The following is a 15,028-nucleotide window of genomic DNA, read 5'->3' as shown; positions in this document are numbered from 1 at the left end:
TTCACTTACTGGACAAATGATGTAGAGATAAGATTTAGGATACATAGGCCTTAAGAGTTTTGTATAAAACTTTCTAATGAAATTTTATTCACAGACAGGTTACATGTGAAATTTCTTCCTTAAAAACAAAGTCGTAGTACAATGGTAGGGAAGGAAGCAAAGCGGTCTGAAGACAACCCTTCTGTGGTTGTATTCAAGTGACAAATGCAGAAAACCTCCAAAGTTGCCAGAAAGACTGTTTGAGTTTGCCAAGGAGTTATTGCTGTTGCTACAGTTATAAAAACACATTCTGGAGTTTGTTGTCCTTATTCACTATGTTTGTCCTATGAAACTGATAGTATGTATGTCTTTTAAAGTAACTTTTTGCCACATAATATAACCATTGTTTTAGATGGCCTTAACCAAAATGTATAGGACATTAGGCGGAAGAAACATTTTTAGAGTATATTTTTGAAATATTTGGAAGGTAGACTCTGGAATTGCATAAAACATTATTCAAAATGTTTATCAGTTCTGTTGAAAGATAAGCAATGCTTTTTTTGGATCATGTGTTATATACATGTCTATAAGTTGTTGTTTTTTTAAAAGTCAACATCATTCTTACTGCTTTATCTTAAGAAAATAATCTTGAAAGAAAATTTATGGCCTAGCTGTCTGTTTTCATTTTCCAGGTATACTTTCAGGTGCTAGTAACTAATTCATATGGTACCCTACTGAAGCTTAGTTTGTGTGACAGAATTATTGGCTATTGATCTACATAATCCAAAAGCTACTTATTACCTAAAAATTGAATTAAATGCATAGTCCCTAGGCAAATGTGAGATGAGTATATATTTTTGGGAACAAACCCATTTTGGGGGTGTGGGTGGGAAGAAGGGGGTCTTGGGGATAGGTGGATATGATGTACTGATGTCTGCCATGATTGCAAATCAAAGTTATACTAAGTCAGCTTAAGTTTAAGATTCATTTTAACTTTTTTCTCTTGTAAAATGGATTTCACATTCTTTTAACTGGTAATTCTGTAGTGACAAACTTTCCTCACTATCATATGCTTCCCCAAGTAATTACGGTTTTTGAAGTATTTCCATCAAGTTATCTGATTCCATGAGAGCCTCTCCATACATTTACATAACAGAGAAATTTGCATAGAAGTCACAGAAGATAGCAAATGAAATGCTTATCCTCACTATGGCTTCAGACTGAGATTTTTGCTTTCTTGTTGGTATAGCAAAGGAAATTTAGATACTGGCAGAAAAACCAAAGGTAGAAAAGATTATTGTTTCAGATATCTGAAAAACACCACATATTGTCCTAATTCTATTTTTATCATAGCTCCTGACAAAACAGACAAAATACTAAGTTGTTACTCTCCAAAGCTAAGTCCAGGAGAAGTTTCTTTATTGTTGGTTACCACGGTATCTTTGGAAAGAATGGCTGGGCTTTAGTTTTTCTGCTTTCTTTTTTTCTTGTTGTATTGGAAGGCAAAATGTGCTACTTTAACTAAAATATACTTTTTTTTTCTTGGAAAGTACATACACACATATAATGTGGCAATATTAATGAGTCAAATACGAAAAGGTTGGTCATGTACCAAATGTTTAAATAAAATTTTGAGCAGAGCTCTTCAATTTTATCATTACCAAAGGGTGATTAACAGTATTATAAATACCTTTTAACAATTTCAGTTGCTAATCATCTCCACAAACTTTCATTGTGTCACTTATATTTAATGTCTTGTGATTCTTATTATTTAGAATACATATCCATTGTACATATTATAAAACTGTAGCATTTTATTACTGCTTTGTAATTTTAGTGGGATCTCATGCCAAAATGTCATAAGACTGAAGATTTAGTTGGTTTTTATGAATAAAAATTTATAAATAATGAGTGAAGATGTATTTTTTCACCAAAATATGCCCTGCAATTAATATGAGTCTACAATTCTAGTATTTCATAGTACTTGATAAGCTTAGCAACTGGAAACATGCTGGGATTGTATTAAAAATCTAATAAAAATCTGATAGCATTTTATACTAGCTTACACATTTGTCAAAAGGAGATGTAAGGTAATGCTTATCTTTGCATCTACAAATACTGTTTAATGTGAGTTGCACTATTTTCCACTTATGTTAAAGAAAAGGGTAAAATGTTTCTGTTAAAATTTTTAACCATTTAATATGAAAGTAATACTTTAAAAATTCAATGATTCTCTCACAGCCTACTTCTTTTTCTACTTACCTAAGAGTTTAACCAACCTTTCATAAGAGAGTTAGTGTAGATTATCTTTTAGGATTAAAAAACAAAAAAAGATAATTTAAAATGTTTCAAAATCTGTACTTCAAGGCAAACTATTTGGTGTTAATAATAGATGGTGGTGGCTTGTACTTTATCAGGTATAACATATTTTTAGAAGACCAAAAGAGATATGTGGTTTTTATTTTAAAACATAGTTTTGATGGAGAATGATTTTATAACATTTGAAAGAAAGGACAGATTTTTTTTTTTTAAAGAATCTGTTTTAATGGCTCAAGTCACAAGAACAATATTTGGTTGCTTTGTTATATTCAACTGAATTTCTTTTAAATGTTTAAAAGTGGTAGCCAGATTTGAAGTGTGACATGGCAGAGAGTGTATTTCTAGTAGACTTGTATTTATCTACTATTCCTTTTTCATTTACACTTTTTCAGGTTTTTGTGCTACGCATGGCATAGATATTAGCATATCTAATGCAAAATGGAAAGAGAAAATCATATCTGACAAGCTTGAGTACTGATCATAGTAGCAATTTCACTTTCATGTATAGATATCTGGATATATGTGTTTGAAACATGTTTGCATTCATTACATGAAACACCAATTGAATAGGTCCGATCAGTAGGTACATTGGTAAATGACATATTGATGAATAATATATAAAGATTGTGATGCAAATGGGAGCTGATATTAACCTAAGAATTACCAGATGTTTCTTCTTTATGTTCTTATTCTGTATCCCAGAAAAACATAATCTAATAACAGCTGAAGACAGCCTCTCATTTGTTTTATTTGTCTATATCTACTCCTTACACTTTTAGACCTGATGTACTCATGGTGTGCCATAATGAGGAAAGTTAGCCGCAGGATAATATGTAATACTTTCAATTTCATAAAACTAATTTCCGGATTATTAAAAACAGTAAATACACACACATGTCTGTGTGCACACACACACACACACACACACAAACACATCTGCATAAACACACATGCACACTTCCATAATCTGTAACTTAAAAAGTTTTTGTGAAATACATTATCAATTTTCTAGCCTATGACAAATCTACTTAATTTAGTTTAGGTATGAAAATTGGTCGCATTATTGTTCTTGTTACATTTACAGCCATGAGACAGACTTGTGGTTCTTCAACAGCTGTGCAGAGCAGAGACGTAAATTTAAGGTAAATGCCATTGCTTTGCTATCTTAGATGAATATTAGTATATAGCATTGTAATCACTTCCTTCATTGTAGGTATCTTATATAAGGTTCTCTTTCCCAATAGGTCATTTAAAATTTTTTATAATTCTGTGTTAAATAGTTTGAGAATGGAATAGTAAAAGGCCAAAGTGAATTAACCTAGAGGTCTTATTCTGACTCTGGCACAAGTGAGTTATATAAGTTTGAGGAGGTCATTGAACATCTTGAAAACAAAGACATTGGGCTACCTGATGGACAAAATATAATATTCTGTGGTTAAAATGTATTTCACTTTTTTTGGAGTGAGTGATAGGCATCTAATTTTTCAGGGTTAGTTGTATCTTTTTGGATATTGGCTTATGTGTAAGAATTATGTTTGTTTGTTTGTTTTCAGTTACAAAGCACTTTATTAATATACCATAGCCAAAAATAATGCTTTGGAATCAAAGTATCAAATATCATATGTATGAAAATCATGGTACAAGTGTCATTTAACATCTAAGGAAACTTTATTTAATGCCTTGAAATAATTTTATATGTTCCTTTAGGAAAAAAATCTAAGCTCCATAAGGAGTTATTTTACCATGTATTTACTTGAAATTCTGCAGTGCATTTCTAAAATTTCATATTCCAGGGAAAAAATAAAAAATAAAGTATAATATGTAAATAATGAAATATTTTTCCTGGGGTGAAATATTTATCCTGGAATAAAATATTAACTCTGTGAGTTATAGAATTGAACACTGATAAATATGTTTTAGAAAATTATCACAGTCCATCCATGCACTGCTAAAGAATGAAATTGAATACTTCCTTCCAACATTAGTTTCTGACTTCTTGTTCTAGGAATTAGAAGATAAAACATATTTTATTCCAAATACTGAAAGAAATATAAGCAAGAAATCTGCAATATGGGTTTGAGATGGACAATTTACTGTGATGCAAATATTTAAAAAGAACTTTTAAAAGGTGTTTTTTGCTGTCTATGTTTTATGTATATTAAAAATAAACAGTTATATATTTTATATCATAACCTTAAAAAAGAGTTTCGTTTAAAAACTACTATCAAGGACAGACTATGCCTGTGTGGTCCTCATTTTCCCATTCTCAGTCAGCAGTTCAGTTGCTCAGTTGTATCCGACTCTTTGTGACCCCATGGATTGTAGCACGCCAGGCCACCCTGTCCATCGCTAACTCCCAGAGTTTATTCAAACTCATCTCTATTGAGTTGGTGATGCCATCCAACCATCTCATCCTCTGCCGTCCCCTACTCCTCCTGCCTTCAATCTTTCCCAGCATCAGGGTCCTTTCCAATGAGTCAGTTCTTCACATCAGGTGGCCAAAGTATTGGAGTTTCAGCTTCAGCATCAGTCCTTCCAATGAACACTCAGGACTGATTTCCTTTAGGATGGACTGATTGGATCTCCTTGCAGTCCAAGGGACTCTCAAGAGTCTTCTACAACACCACAGTTCAAAAACTTCAATTCTTCAGCACTTAGCGCTCTTTACAGTCCAACCCTCACATCCATACATGACTACTGGAAAAAACCATAGCTTTGACTAGACAGACCTTTGTTGGCAAAGGGATGTCTCTGCTTTTTAATATGCTGTCTAGGTTGGTCATAACTTTCCTTCCAAGGAGTAAGCGTCTTTTAATTTCATGGCTGCAATCACCATCTGCAGTGATTTTGGAGCCCAAGAAAATAAAGTCAGCCACTGTTTCCACTGTTTCCCCATCTATTTATCATAAAATAATGGGACTGGATGCCATGATCTTAGTTTTCTGAATGTTGAGTTTTAAGCCAACTTTTTCACTCTCCTCTTTCACTTTCATCAAGAGGCTCTTTAGTTCTTCTTCACTTTCTGCCATAAGGGTGGTGTCATCTGCCTATCTGAGGTTATTGATATGGTAGGACTGCAGCCTACCAGGCTCCTCCGTCCTTGGAATTTTCCAGGCAAGAGTACTGGAATGAGTTGCCATTGCCTCTCCACTGCATATCTGAGGTTATTGATATTTCTCCTGGCAATCTTGATTCCAGCTTGTGCTTCATCCAGCCCACTGTTTCTCATGACGTACTCTGCATATAAGTTGAATGAACAGGGTGACAATGTACAGCCTTGACGTACTCCTTTCCCTATTTGGAACCAGTCTGTTGTTCCATATCCAGTTCTAACTGTTGCTTCCTCACCTGCATTCAGATTTCTCAAGAGGCAGGTCAGATGGTCTGGTATTCCCATCTCTCTAAAAATTTTACAGAGTTTCTTGTAGTCCACACAGTCAAAGGCTTTGGCATAGTCAATAAAGCAAAAATAGATGTTTTCTGGAACTCTCTTGCTTTTTCAATGATCCAGCAGATGTTGGCAATTTGATCTCTGGTTCCTCTGCCTTTTCTAGATCCAGCTTGAACATCTGCAAGTTCACAGTTCATGTACTGGTAAAGCCTGGCTTGGAGAATTTTGAGTATTATACTTTACTGGCATGTGAAATGAGTGCAATTGTGTGGTAGTTTGAGCATTCTTTGGCATCGCCTTTCTTTGGGATTGGAATGAAAAGTGACCTTTTCCAGTCCTGTGGCCACTGCTGAGTTTACAAATTTGATGGCATATTGAGTGCAGCACTTTCACAGCATCATCTTTATGATTTCCCATTCTACTAAAGAACATTTTTTAAAAGGAGGAGTGAAATAGTCTTTTAGAAATGTTATAGAATGAAATATTTCTTAAAATATTATGATGTTGCCACATGTGGCCAGATGCACAAGGCTAACACCCTGTGGAGGAGCGTCTGAGATATCCAGTCCATCATTGCTAAATGCACTTGTGTGGAAAACAGAACAATCTACTCATGGCACGGAGAACAAGAAACATCCGTTTTGGAGTCTGAAGCCTCTTTACTGTCCATTTGTAAGACTCTGGGTAGAATAACTGAATCTCTTGAAACCTATTTCCTTATCTTATTCTTAGGTAGGAATAAGGATACCTACCTTGCGAGATTGTTGTAAAGACTAAAAAAAATACTGTATAAAGTAACCAGCATATATCCTTGCACTTATATTGAATTAGTAAATGATTTCTATTACAACCGTCACCAGGAAATTTATATTTAATCCAAGGTTATGATAAGCATTATATGTTATCTTTTACTTGGTCGTAATTGTCACAAGTCACTATTCACTATGATATGAAGTGTGTCTAATTTATAAGAAAGCCAACAGTGAGTTTTTATGTACTGACTAGAGTGTGTCTGCTTCCTGTGGGCCCCCACAGCATGTATATATCACACTTGCCACACACAAACTTACACTTTAATGTTTGTCTTCCCTGCTAGACTGTGAGCTCCATGCCGGCAGGGATCATGCCGGCACTGCTCATCTCCGGTGCCTGCTGAATAGTAGAGCTCCACAAATACCTGCTGGGAAAATGAATGAGGAGAGATTGGGCTGAATTGAGAGTAGGAGGAGGTTGGAAGTGGGAAAACCTTAATTCATTCAGTGAAAACTGAGTATTTATAATGTGTAATATCCTCAAATCAGATCAGATCAGATCAGTCACTCAGTCGTGTCCGACTCTTTTCGACCCCATGAATCGCAGCACACCAGGCCTCCCTGTCCATCACCAACTCCCGGAGTTCACTGAGACTCATGTCCATCGAGTCAGTGATGCCATCCAGCCATCTCATCCTCTGTCGTCCCCTTCTTAGGGACTTATAATTTGGCTGAGAAGACAGTAAGACTTGCACACAAATATCAAGCCACAGTGGATGTGCTGTGGTAACCAGAAAGGCAGAAAGTGCTATAAGTATTTTGTTTTATCTTATTTTATTGAGTATAGTTGACTTACAATATGTTAGACTCTGATGTGCAACATAGTAATTTGATTTTTATAGATTACACACCATATAAAGTTCTTTTAAAGTGTTGACAATATCCCCTGTTCAGTGCATTACTTATAATCTACTTGTTTTATAACTGGTAATTTGTACCTCTTAATCCCTTCACCTATTTTCCACCTCATTCCACCCCTCTCCCTTTTGTTAACCACTAATTTGTTCTTTGTATCTGTGAGTCTGTTTCTATTTTGTTATATTTGTTTATTTATTTTGTTTTTTTAGATTCCATATATAAGTGAAAATATACTCTACTTGTCTTTGTCTGACTTATTTCACTAAGCATAATACCCTCCAGGTGAAACACACACACATATATATGTATGTCCATTCATCTGTCAATGGCCACTTGGGTTGTTTCCACATTTTGGCTATTATAAGTAATGTTGCTATAAATATCGGGGTGCATATATCCTTTTGAATTCACGTTTTCAATTTTTTGGATAAATACCCAGGAATTGCTGAATTGTATGGTAGTTCTACTTTTAATTTTTTGAGGAACCTCCATACTGTTGTCCACAGTGGCTGTGCTGATTTACATTCCCACTAATCATGTATGAGGATTGCCTTTTCTCCACATCCTTGTGAACACTTACTATTTCTTGTCTTTTTGATGATAGTTATTCTGACAAGTGTAAGATGATATCTTATTATGGTTTTGATTTTCATTTCCCTATTGATTAGTGATGTTGAGGCTATAAGCATTTTAAAAAGAAAATTATTGAATTCAGGCTCAAGTGATCTATGAAGGGTTTGTAGAGAGGTAGCATCTATGTCCAGTCAATGCTAAAGGAAATCAACCCTGAGTATTCATTGGAAGGACTGATGCTGAAGCTGATGCTCCGGTACTTTGGCCACCTGATGCAAAGAGCTAACTCACTGGAAAAAACTCTGATTCTGGGAAAGACTGAAGGCAAAAAGAAAGTGAAGTGAAGTCTCTCAGTCATGTCCAACTCTTTGTGACCCTGTGAACTGTAGCCTACCAGGCTCCTCCATCCATGGGATTTTCCAGGCAAGAATACTGGAGTGGGTTGCCATTTCCTTCTCCAGGGGATCTTCCCAACCCAGGGATCAAACCCAGGTCCCCCATGTTGTAGGCTACTGTCTGAGCTACCAGGGAAGTCATTCCCACTAGGGAAGGCAAAAAGAAAGAGGGTGGCAAAAATGAGATGTTAGCATCACTGTCTCAATGGACATGAATTTGAGCAAACTCTGGGAGATAGTGAAGGATGGAGGAACCTGGCATGCTGCTGTCCATAGGGTCTCAAAGAGGCGGACTTAGCGGCTAAACAACATAAGCATCTATGTTGGGCTTAAAGAAAGAGAATTCGGTAAAGAAATTAAAGGGTGATTTTTGATGGAGAAATTTTCAAAAGATGTCGTCAAAGATGTAGAGATGGGAAATTGTGAGATCAGTTAGGCAAGAGTAAGTATTCAGTAGTTTGTTTTGATCAGCATAGAGGTGTCACATTAAAGGAAACATTAAGAGATTGAAGGGCTAAAAAACATACACTGCCAGTTTTATAGAGCCCAAAATGTCAAGCTAATGAGTCTGTACTTTATGGTTTAGGCAGTAGATGTTGTTAAAGGTTTCTGATAGGGATGTGATATAGTGATGGGGGAGGGCATGGCAACCCACTCCAGTATTCTTGCCTGGAGAATCCCATGGAAAGAGAAGCCTGGCAGGCTACAGTCCATGGGGTTGCAAAGAGTCGGACACGACTGAAGCGACAGCATAGCAGTGACATAGTGAAAGCAGTGTCTGGTGGAGATTCGTCAACAGTGGTCCATCTGGAGGGTGCTTTAGTTGTAAATGATCTGGAATAAGGTAATCTTTAAAAAGTTATTGAGGCTGGCATATCATGAATTGAGTTTTAGAATTTGAGGTGATGGCATGAAAGTAAATTGAAATAGCAAACTTTTAGAAAATTATAAAGAGTTTGGCACAGAAGTCAGTTAGATAAATATTTGTGAAATAATCCAGAAGTGATAAATGAATCCCTGGAAGTGGGAGAGATTTCTGGGGAAAAAAAGTCATCTATAAAGAGAAGCTCTCTAACATCCACAGTTTTTAAAGCAAGAGAAAAAAGCAAAAGAATGTAAAGAGGGGAAAAATGAATCAAGTTATCTTGTCCTCTATTGAATAAGGTCAAGGGAAGGGAGTTTCTAAAACATGGAGCTTGTCTTGTCAACCACATCAAACAATGACCATGAGCATTTTCGTACATGTAGTGCTGAACTGCAACATTGATCATTTCTATCCCTTTTTTTTTATTATTTGCCAAACTCAAGATCTGAAATACTAATGTTATTTCTAATGATTGGGGAAAAAAAACCTTACTTTAATATGTGTTAAATAGAAAATAGATAATAAATATACTTTTCCTTCTCTGATTGCTGTGTCTCTGATCATATAAGTAAGTGTATACTGTGTATATAATACAGAGTTCCTATAAATTAAATTTGAGAGAAAACAGCTTTCTAGGAGGTCACATTTTCTCTTTTCTTAGCTACCCAAGCACTCGACTCTTTCTGTAATCCTTTAGGATGTTAAGTATATATTCCCTTGACTTCTCTACCTTAACTAAAGTAAGAGGAAGAAATAAGTAGAGCATTAATATTGTTAAGGGAGCTCTCCAGAAGATTTAAGACTTAGGCTGTGAATTTTACCTTAAGATGTTTGGAGGTGTTGTACAAGCTAAATTAAATGACAAAGTGAAGAACAATGTCAGTACATAATTAAAGACAAAATGTGAAATTATTTTGAAATTCACTTACATTTAAGATTCATTGTGTTTTCTCTATGGATTCTATTTATACCTTTAATCCTGCATTCTCCATTTCTACTTGGTTTTCTTAACATTTCTCTGCTACCTTCACCTTTTCCACTATAGTTTTTCTTACTTTATCATTCCATTCTTTCCACTCCTCATGGAATCTTGCACATTTTACTTAATTTCTGTTGCTTTCGTTTCCATATTGAGAAAAGAATAACTATAAATGCCTGAAATTATTAGGCATTTAAATGGCTAAAAGATATTCTAGCATATCATTTTACTAACAAAATAGTAAAAGTGTGTGACTTCTGCAAATCCAGTATGTAATATTTTAGTTCTCATCTTGCCTCAAAAATAGTTTCTTTTTTTCTATTTTAAACTGTAGTTTTAGTATGAGAGCAGCTTGACTCTTGAATATCTAGATACTTAGGAGAACCTGAAACCTTTCATGTAGTGCTAGAAATCTCCTCTTACTGATGACATTTATTGGTGGCTCTTTCAAAGTCAACCAGGCAAGAACACAGGAATGGGTTGCCATTTCCTTGAAAGTGAAAAGTGAAAGTGGAGTTGCTCAGTCGTGTCCAACTCTTTGCGACCCCATGAGCTAGGATTTGTAATTGTAGCTAGCATGTGATGAGTACATAAGAAGCATTTGTTCTTCCTTTCTTCCTTTTTGTTATGACTGAGCCCCTATAGCTCAGTTCAAACTAGAATTACTTGGAATGGTTGTACTAAATGGCCAGATTTTCTAAACAGATCTTAGGGTGTGTTGATCATGATTATTTTAATAGCAGTGAATTTGGAAGCACAGCATTTGAAATGATCAAACAAAAGTGTAATGAATTGCTCTTTTAAAAATATTCAAGTCATTCTACCTTAATATGAAAAGCATATAAGTTCATTAAAAGAACCTAATCATATTTTTAAGCTAAATTATGGTTGGTCACTAAGTTACTTTTCTCAAAGGCACTTAATAAGTGTTAATAAATTGCTATAGTATAGTAGGTTTTTAAGATGAAAATGATGAAAATGATGTTCTCTGATTAGATGAGAATGAAACCACTCATGAGAACTAATTATAGTAGACCCTTGACATTCACAAAGTATGCAACCTTAGATCTTTGTGAACCCTCAAATTTAAGAAATTTCCAGTTCAAAAATACAGGAGGTCTGTGCAATCTTTCTTCCAAAGACGGTCATTCTGAGTCACGCTACCGTCATCACGTACAGAGTGTAACAAAAGTTAACTTTCCAACTTTCAATAAAATTTACTTTTTGATTAATATCAATTTTTTATAATGAAACTTTTTTTTTCATACCACAGGTTTTTCTAGATCAGTGACAACAGGTAGAAAACCCACAAAGCTACATTTATAATGGAAGAATCCCTAAAGTAGAGGAGTAAGTTTATGTGTGTGAGGAATCAATAATCTAAAGACTAGATCAGCTCCCAGCATGCTTGATTTAGTTTTATGGCTTGACAGATTCCACAGGTATAATGTCATGGAACTTTGGGGTAATTGGAAATAATAAGACCAATCCTCAACATTTGTGAATTTTAAGATCTTGCAATCTAGCATCAGTTAGGAAAATCTAAGGTGAACCAACAAGTCCCCTCCACTTTCTCTGCTGGTATTTTATTTGAGGAAGGCACTTTTATTTTATTTTAATATTTTATTGTTTTATAAATACCATATTTTATTTTATGGTATTTTATTTGAGAGAGGCACTCAATATTGTTAATATTTTCCTCCTTCTTACTTGTAAATATCCAATGACATCAGTAGATAACCTGGGGTATTCCTTCAGAGTACAAGTTATCTGGCATGGTTTTGAAAGGCATGGGGGAAGAGACCTCATAGAAGTTCAACAATAAGTAGCTTTATTTTAATTACCATTGATTATTTAATGGTTTGGCCCAAGCATTCTGAATTTAGTGTTTTATCCCTCAAATTAGGGTGACTCTATTTAGATTCAGTTCAGAGTTGAAGGTCTTGAATCATATCCAGCTTGGCTAAAAGTATTTGGGGGTTACTTTAAAAGAAAGGATTTGTTTGATCATGTGAGCTTTTATCGTTTTATCTTCATAGACAGGTTTTAACTTGTAGGGCCTAGTAGTTAAGCATTTTGGTAACACAAGATAGACAGACAATTCCTTTGCACAGTATATAAATTCTTACACTTCTAGTGTTAAGACAACATTGCTGTAAAAGCTGCCACCTTGATATCTTCTCAAGCTAGTGCTACTGCACCTTCTCAAGTGACAAACCAAGGAACACATTGAATATTATGATGTGCTGACATGAGGAAAATTTGGTGTCTCAGGAAAACTGGAGTAAATTCTTCAATAAAATATCCCTGTAAAAAATAAAGTAACACAAAGGAGAAAATCAATCTCTCTATTCCACCTCCTTCCCATAGAGCCAAGCATGTAACAGACATTTAAAACATATTCATTTGTGATGAAAATATGATTAGAGTTCTAGTTTCTCAAAAATGTGGGCATCATTTAAAGTTTTTATTTTATTCTAGGAGAGTTTTATTTTCTTTAATCAATAACCATAGTTACTCACCTAGATAGTCTTAGAGTTCAGGCTAATAATATTTTTTTTTAATCTAAGAAATTAGTTGAAAATCACCTAAAAATGGAGAATCTTGGGTTCAACCAAGAACATTGAGTTAAAATTTGAGGGGATGGGATCTTAGCAAATCAAAATATTTTAAACTCTCCCAGGAGATTCTAGTGCGGCTGGTCTACAGAGTGGTAAATAGGGACCCTGCAACTCTTCTGCAACACAGAAGCGGTTCCCTGTAATAAAAAGTAGCTAATCTGAATTCTCATTAATGCACTATGTCGTTTTTCCTCTGAGGGACTCGGTTTTCCAACCTACACAATGAAGCAATAGTTGAACTAGTGATATCTCAGTTTCCTTACATATGCAGCAGTCTTTAAATGTCAGTCCTGTGTTTTGTGTGTGTGTGTGTGTGTATCTTCATATCTGAGCTAACTAAAAAGTTCCTTGAGCGGGTTTTTTGAGATACCTGTCTCTGTTCATTCTTTCCAGGGGCATTTTCAACAATATTGTGAGAAATTTTATGTAAAATCTTATGATCTTATCTTTGAATTTTTTTTAATAGTAGCTTCTTTCTAAAGTCCTCAGCATATATTTCCTATGCTGGCCTCCTTTTAGGTATTGGAAGCTTAAAAAAAAAATTAAAGTTCATTGTCTTTGAAGATAGCTCTCCAGTGCAGTGGTCTTGCATGCTGATCTCATTGTCCACCATCCACTTTTTACAAATTATATGAGCAGCAGTGTCAAACTACTTAGGGCTCCTCCAGAATTGCTTCATGTTGCCATACAGGTGACCTTACCCTTCTTGTTTCTCAGTATGCCCTTCTGTCTTTCCATCCTGAAAACTTCTCTGAAGCTTTTAAATCATCTTCTCAGGTACTCTATAAGCCTTCTTTGAAACTCTCACCTGCCATACACACACAGTGTAGAATTAATAATTCCTATCTATTTTGTCTCTATGTCATATATATATACATCTTTTCCTGCATGAATCACACTGAATCATATATACTATAAGTTCCTTGAAGGTTAGGACTATCTCATTCATCTTCACATTTCCAGCATCTGGTAAATAGTACATTTTGCATGAATGTGTCGAGTCCATATTGGGCTTACCCTATGGCTCAGCAGTAAAGAATCCACCTGCAATACAGAAGACAGAGGTTTGGTCTTTGGGTTGGGAAGATCCCTTGGAGGAGGGCATGGCAACCCACTCCACTATTCTTGCCTGGGAAATTCCATGGACAGAGGAGCTGACCCAGCTACAGTCCAAAATGTCGCAGTCAGACGTGACTGAACACAACATACGTGAAGTCCATAGATCAGAGCCAAGTGATAGCCCTGTCAAGTTCCTCCTTTCTCCTGGGCTCCAAATGTGATGTTTTCAGTTGCCTGTTGGGGCATCCCAAAACCAACTTATCTCAAACCAGAATTATTTCTTTCTCCCCACAGTTGTCCAGTGTTTTTGTCAGCTTTTCCTAATAGTCTTCAGCTATAAACCCTTCGGATTAGACTGGGCCATATTCCTCTGCCCTAATATGAAAATTGCTCTGTTTTTCAACCTTATAGGCATGGCACAAAAGATTGTAAATCATCATACATCTGTTACTTTAAAACCATGGTTTAATCCTCATTGCTTATTGAACATGCTGTTTATTCTTTTATTCATCCATTCACAAGGTTTGTAGTTTGCTTCTTGTATACCAGGCACTCTGCAGGGCACTGTGAATTATAAGAACTGTACCATTTCTTTGTGTTTCTTCCAGTTTCTCCATCTATTTAGAAGTCAGCCCCACCCCCTCTTATTTGGTTGCCAGATTTTTACACAAACCTCAAGACCTTACTCCCTACAGTCTTCTCTGACTCTTCAAAGAGAAGTGATCCCTCACCTATGTGTGTATAGAACCTGTATCATACCTTTATTATTCTACATGTTCTAGTTAGAAAGGTAGAATATACTGTATTTTATTACAGTTATTTGACTACTTTTCTAGTTTTCTCAGACTCTAAACCCTTTTAGAGGTCAGAGATTACATTTTATTTCTAATATAATGCTTGGTACATAATTGATGCTCAGTAAATCTTTGCAGACTTGAATTAAAATAGGCAAATTGAATTGCTCCGTCTTTGTCAGAATAAGTTCAAGGTACTACTTTCAACCTGGTGAGACAAGTATGAAGGTATGATGTTTATCAGCTTCTCTGTATTTTGTAGAAAGAAACTTAAGCAGAAGTGGATATCTTTAGAAGACCTGATTCAGGCTGCATCACCCACTCTGCTCTTACGTTACTAATATATCTTGTCTTTGCTCTAGTTAGGCAATCTGTTTATGAGC

At 35.4% G+C, this 15,028-nt stretch overlaps 1 protein-coding gene across 10 annotated transcripts in view; it reads left to right on the top strand.

Moving 5' to 3' along the window:
- Positions 1–15,028, top strand: part of FOXP2 (forkhead box P2) — a 661,054-nt gene that overhangs the window by 465,520 nt on the left and 180,506 nt on the right. Inside the window, exon 3 of one of the 10 annotated variants that reach the window (XM_070787816.1) lies at positions 3,383–3,440. The exons of the other annotated variants lie outside the window; for them this stretch is intronic. The gene's annotated coding sequence lies outside the window, so the exon portion shown is untranslated. The remainder of the gene's footprint in view (positions 1–3,382; positions 3,441–15,028) is intronic. 10 annotated transcript variants of the gene reach the window in all.

Source organism: Bos indicus, chromosome 4 (assembly GCF_029378745.1).
Source record: "Bos indicus isolate NIAB-ARS_2022 breed Sahiwal x Tharparkar chromosome 4, NIAB-ARS_B.indTharparkar_mat_pri_1.0, whole genome shotgun sequence".
NCBI lineage: Eukaryota > Metazoa > Chordata > Mammalia > Artiodactyla > Bovidae > Bos > Bos indicus.
Note: the sequence above shows the minus strand (reverse complement) of the source record. Positions and strands in the feature narration are given on the sequence as shown.